The sequence below is a fragment of the Bidens hawaiensis genome, unplaced genomic scaffold (genome assembly GCF_021521415.1).
Source record: "Bidens hawaiensis isolate Kalapana, Puna unplaced genomic scaffold, B.hawaiensis_p1.1 tig00010099_1, whole genome shotgun sequence".
NCBI lineage: Eukaryota > Viridiplantae > Streptophyta > Magnoliopsida > Asterales > Asteraceae > Bidens > Bidens hawaiensis.
In genome coordinates, this window is record NW_027491761.1 from 131,201 (window position 1) to 137,200 (window position 6,000).

Sequence of the window (6,000 nt, forward strand, 5' to 3'; positions counted from 1 at the left end):
GTCAGGAAACAGCATTTCAATTGTTGAAACAGAAATTATGTAGTGCGCCAATTTTGTCTTTACCCGAGGGGACGGATGACATCGTCGTTTACTGCGACGCTTCACATCAGGGACTCGGATGTGTCCTTATGCAGCGAGACAAAGTCATAGCGTATGCCTCACGCCAACTCAAGACCAATGAGAAGAACTACACAACGCATGATTTAGAACTTGGAGCGGTTGTCTTCGCGCTAAAGATTTGGCGCCATTACCTCTATGGTACAAAGTGTGTAATCTTTACGGATCACAAGAGCCTTCAACATATATTTGATCAAAAGGATTTAAACATGAGGCAACGAAGATGGGTGGAGTTGTTGAATGATTATGATTGTGAAATTAAGTACCACCCTGGAAAGGCGAATGTGGTAGCAGACGCGCTAAGTAGGAAGGAGCGAATAAAAACGCTACGAGTCAAGGCTCTAAGGTTGACCATTCACGCAGATCTCTCTACCCGCATCCGAGACGCTCAGCAAGAAGCCTTGAAACCAGAGTTTGTTAATAACGAATGCCTTGGGGGTATGGTTAAAAGTTTGGAACTGAAAGAGAACGGCAATCTATATTTCGCTAACCGCATATGGGTCCCTCTCAAGGGAGGATTGCGCGAGCAAGTATTAAACGAAGCTCATAAGACGCGGTATTCCGTACATCCTGGCGCAGACAAGATGTACCAAGATGTTAAAACGCTGTATTGGTGGCCCAATCTTAAAGGCGCCATCGCGACGTATGTCAGTAAGTGCCTGACGTGTTCGAAGGTAAAGGCTGAATACCAGAAACCATCAGGATTGCTTCAACAGCCAGAAATTCCCATGTGGAAGTGGGAACAAATCTCTATGGACTTCATCACCAAACTGCCAAGGACACCTGGGGGCTATGACACAATATGGGTTATTGTGGATCGGCTAACTAAGTCAGCGCACTTCCTGCCGATCAAGGAAACCGATAGGATGGAAAAGTTAGCCCGATTGTATATTCGAGAAGTAGTTTCAAAACATGGAGTCCCAGTGTCCATCATTTCTGATAGAGATAGTCGGTTCACCTCAAGGTTTTGGAGATCGTTACAAGGAGCTTTAGGTACTCGTCTGGACATGAGTACGGCTTATCATCCTCAAACGGATGGGCAAAGCGAGCGAACAATCCAGACATTGGAAGATATGCTACGCGCGTGCGCAATCGATTTCGAAGGTAGCTGGGATACTCATCTTCCATTGGTTGAATTTTCTTACAACAATAGCTATCACACAAGCATTAAGGCTGCGCCGTTCGAAGCTTTGTATGGGCGCAAGTGTAGATCCCCACTATGCTGGGCTGAAGTAGGTGACAAGCAAATGACTGGTCCAGAATTGATCCAGGAAACAACAGACAAGATTTTTCAGATAAGGGATCGCCTTAAGACAGCGCGCGACAGACAGAAGAGCTACGCAGATGTGCGAAGGAAACCATTGGAATTTCAAGTAGGGGATAAAGTACTTTTGAAAGTCTCTCCATGGAAAGGAGTCCCCCGTTTCGGCAAGCGAGGAAAGTTGAATCCACGCTACATTGGACCATTTGAGATCCTGGAAAGGATCGGTCCGGTTGCTTATAAGCTCCGTTTACCCGCCGAACTCAGTGGAGTTCATAATACGTTCCATGTGTCCAACCTCAAAAAGTGCTTATCTGACGAAACGTTGATTTTGCCGTTGGAAGAGATTCACATCGACAAACAGCTGCACTTCGTAGAAGAACCTATAGCAGTAACCGATTGGAAAGAACAAAAGTTACGCAGAAGCAAAATCAAGTTAGTAAAGGTTCAATGGAACTCGAGGCGTGGGCCTGAATTCACTTGGGAAAGAGAAGACCAGATGCGCACAAAATACCCACACCTCTTTCAGAGCATGGCTTCTGACAGCAACGTCTCCTAAATTTCGGGACGAAATTCGTTTAACGAGGGGAGAATGTGACAACCGGTAAATTCCCAAACCCATAAGCTAAGTAATCAACCTAATAATTAGGTGATTGTAAATATTAAGCGCGTGCATTTGTTATGTGCGCCCTGCGCGAGCGCGCCATGTTAGTCAGCGCGTGCAGTTGTTATGTGCAACCTGCGCGAGCGCACCATGTTAAGAACCAGCGTGAGCATTTGTTATATGCGCCATGCGTGAACGTTTTGGCCTTATGTTTTTCATGAAACTTTATGTTGCCTAAATGGGTTGACCGTCACGCATGAGGCTAAGGCGGGTGCATCCCAAAACCAATTATGCGCGTGCGGGAGGGGAACTAACCTACCCGCATGGCGGGAACGTTGAGAGCTAGTTTGTCTGAAGCTCCAAGATGGAATTGACTTCAACATGACTGATCACTATGTTGAAATACCAAGACCACCTGGAGAATCTACAAATGAAACTCAAATGTCCCTAACTGCGAGAAGGTTACGTATCTACCCGCAGCAAAGAAATGTCCTACACGCAGAAAGCTATGCGCACAAAGTTATACGCGCAGAACACTTAGTCTATTCTCCAGTTATAAGGAGATTACTCCCGCCCGAAAGGAAACAGTAGCGTGTTTCAGAGATTTTCCACTTTTTACTGTACACTGACAAAAGTACCTGAAAAAGCACACTGTAACATGAAAAGTCAACTGTCAGCCACCCTATTCTCACCAACCCCAGACCTGCATGTTCTGTCCAAATCAAATCAAAATCTTTTATCCACCACTCCACTCTTAAGTAAATAATAATAACTTCCATACTTTATCATCATTACATTTAGATATGAAAAGATTTCAATCCCCTAAAGCAAGGGACTGTGTTCCCTTGAGTTTGCCTATAAATATGTAACCTAAATCATCCCTCAAAACACACTTCAAAGAACTGCAAACTTGCACTAATCATCTCCCAAGCATCCATTATTTTCGATTCCGTTCCAGTTACTAGGTAAGCCGAGGTTATAAACTTGAGATCTACTTTCCAAACCTTATATTCTCCTATTTCTTATATACTTCTTGCTATTTCATCGTATTCTAGACCTTCAAATTCAAAGACCAACACCAAGAAAACCCGAATCTCGACTAAATCCCTTAACAAGAACCACAGGTGAGTCTCACAGCCCCTATTTTCACTGTTTTCACTGTTTTTAAACTACTTTCTGGGCGAGGGACACGTACTTAAATAATGTTTTATCATGGTATACTTACAAGCTATGCAAACGATTACGTGTTTAAGTTATGTTTCATGATGAGCAATGCGAACAGTTATCTATGGTATTTCAATGTTAGTGCACCAGATTCGAGTAAGTGATCACTCTACCATTGGAACTCTAAGGGTAGGGACTGCTGGTTTGATCCGACCACTCGTAGGGGTCGCACCTCTTACACAGACGAGTGCCTAGTATGGTCATGGGGCAGTACTATGGGTTTGAGCCCGCTCGTAGAGGTCGCTCCTCTTACGCAGACGAGCGCCTTGTTTTCCGGCACAACGTCCGCGCGTAACCCGCGGGACGGTATTACAGTATTATTCGCTCGTAGTGGCAGCGCCACTTACTCAGACGAGCACAGTTTTCCAGAAGTGTCCGCGCGTAACCCGCGGGACGGTATTACATTATTTTAGCTCGTAGTGGCAGCGCCACTTACACAGACGAGCACAGTTCCCAGAAATGTTCGCGCGTAAACCGCGCAACGAGTTTATCAGAATATGTTGATAGATCTATGTTTTACCAAGCATGTGTTTAATAATGCTATCAGAATTATGTTTCAGAATGATTTGTATCGAGATTATGATGCAATACGATTTATCAAGTTACTAAAACTTGTGAACTCACTCAGTTTATACTGATTCAAATATTTTTACGTGTCTTTCAGGAGATAACTAGGTAGCGCATGGAGTCACACTTAGAGCACCTCACGCTGAACATCTAAAACTAGCTTTTTGGAAGATTTTAGTTCTATCCCTTCGATGCGCGTGGTTGTACCCGCCGCGCAAAGGGGATATGGCGTGGAAATCTTCAACAGTTTTTATACTTGGATGTTTTTATGTAATCTTTAAACAATGTAATGTATTTGTATTAAACATTTCATGCGCAATGAAAATCTTTGAATGTTTTGCAATGGCCCGTGCTTAATTATCAATCCCCACTCGTGCACGCCCGGCTGTTTCCGCCGCTCAGGGCCGGGTGTGACACGTAGGTCATGAATGCTAATCATCCTTGTTTCAAACACTTGTTAGCTCTAATCATGGAAATTATGCTAACTTGGCCAACGTCTTTATCCCCTTCAATTTGAATAGTTCGTTTATCAGGGGCTTGGAGTTCAACGGTTTTGCTATTGCAAATAATACGAGCGTGGTTGTTTGATAGCCATACCAAGTACAATATCAAAACCAGCAAGATTCATTGGCAATAATTGCATAGGCAGAATATAACCAGCCAATAAGATTTTTCCGTTTTCTAAGGATTTGGTGATTTTGACAGTTTTGCCACTAGCGGTCTCGACGCTTAGGGTTTTATTTAGTTTTATTAAGGGTTCGTTTAATAGACTAAAAAAGCTATAATCCATAAAATTTAAGTTGGCACCCGAATCGAATAAAACCCTAGCATATGTATTGTTAACTAAGAACGTACCGGTGATGGTTTCTGGTATGTCGACCGCTTTTTGGGCGTCGAGCATAAAGACCCTTGCGTTGCCCTTCTTTGTTTCATTCTTCGGGCCACCTCTACCCGCACCACCAGTAGCGGGTTTTTTTTGGGGCATTCAAAGCTGAGATGACCCATTTCCTTGCAATTGTAGCAAGTCATCGTCTTTTTCCAACAATCGGCCGTTGTGTGGCCAGGTCTATGACACGATTCACAGACAATTGCGGTAGAGGACGGAGCGTAGCGGCATTGACCTTTATGGTACTTTTTACATGTCTTGCATGGCGTGGAGTTGGAGTTGAATCCAGTTCTGGGTTGATTTACGTCCTTGCCCTTGAATCGGGCTCTTCCTCGTGTCCTCTTGTTGTCATGGGTTTTGGCACCACCTTCTTATGTTCTTCTTTGTTGCGGATCATGTCGCTCATCAGATATCCAACCAACTCCAACGCAGAGTCAACGGTTTGAGGGAGGTGTGACCTCACTATGTCGCAGATTTCCCGCGGGAGTCCACAAATGTATCTGGTGACTTTGCTGGACTCAGGGGTTACCAGCTGAGGCACAAGTCGACAATACTCATGAAATTTGGTATTATATTCACGGAGATTTGTTCCTACAACTCTATGGTTAAGGAATTTCTTTTGGATTTGATCGGTTTCATGCATTGGGCAGAATTTCGCCATCATCATCTCTTTGAACTCTTCCCACAACAGATTATACAGAACTTGTCTCCCCTTGCTCATTATCAATGTGTTCCACCATATTAAAGCTTCTCCCTTGAACATCTGGGCAGAGTATTGAATCTTTTCTTGTTCAGAACGTTTACTTATGATCACAATTGATTCCATCTCCTCGAGCCATCTACCGTCGCAATGGCGCCTTTATCGCCATAAAATTCCTTTGGTCTAAAATTCTTAAAGTCCTTAAAGGAACAACTATCGATTTTCATCTTTTTAAACTTTTTCTTGATGCCATCACCGGCATTCGATTCATAGACAATTTCCTAAACATGAGACGGGTTAGGACGAGGTTTGGATTTTACAGATTTCCTAGACGGTTCAACAGAATGAGATTGTCTAGATTGAGTCCTAATGTGAGATTCGGCTCTCACAGCTTCTTTAATCATTTTTTGAATTTGGTTCATGTATTTTTCGGGTATTTTTTCTTGCTCTTGTTATTTTTCTTTTCTTTTATATTTGTTATTTTCTGCTTCTTTTCGAGAAGCTTCAGCATTACTTTGGTTTGACATTTCTGAAATTTAAACAATATTCTTTTCTTAAACATACATTTTATTCATTACACACACACAAACACACACACACACACACACACATATATATATATATATAACATTACAACACAG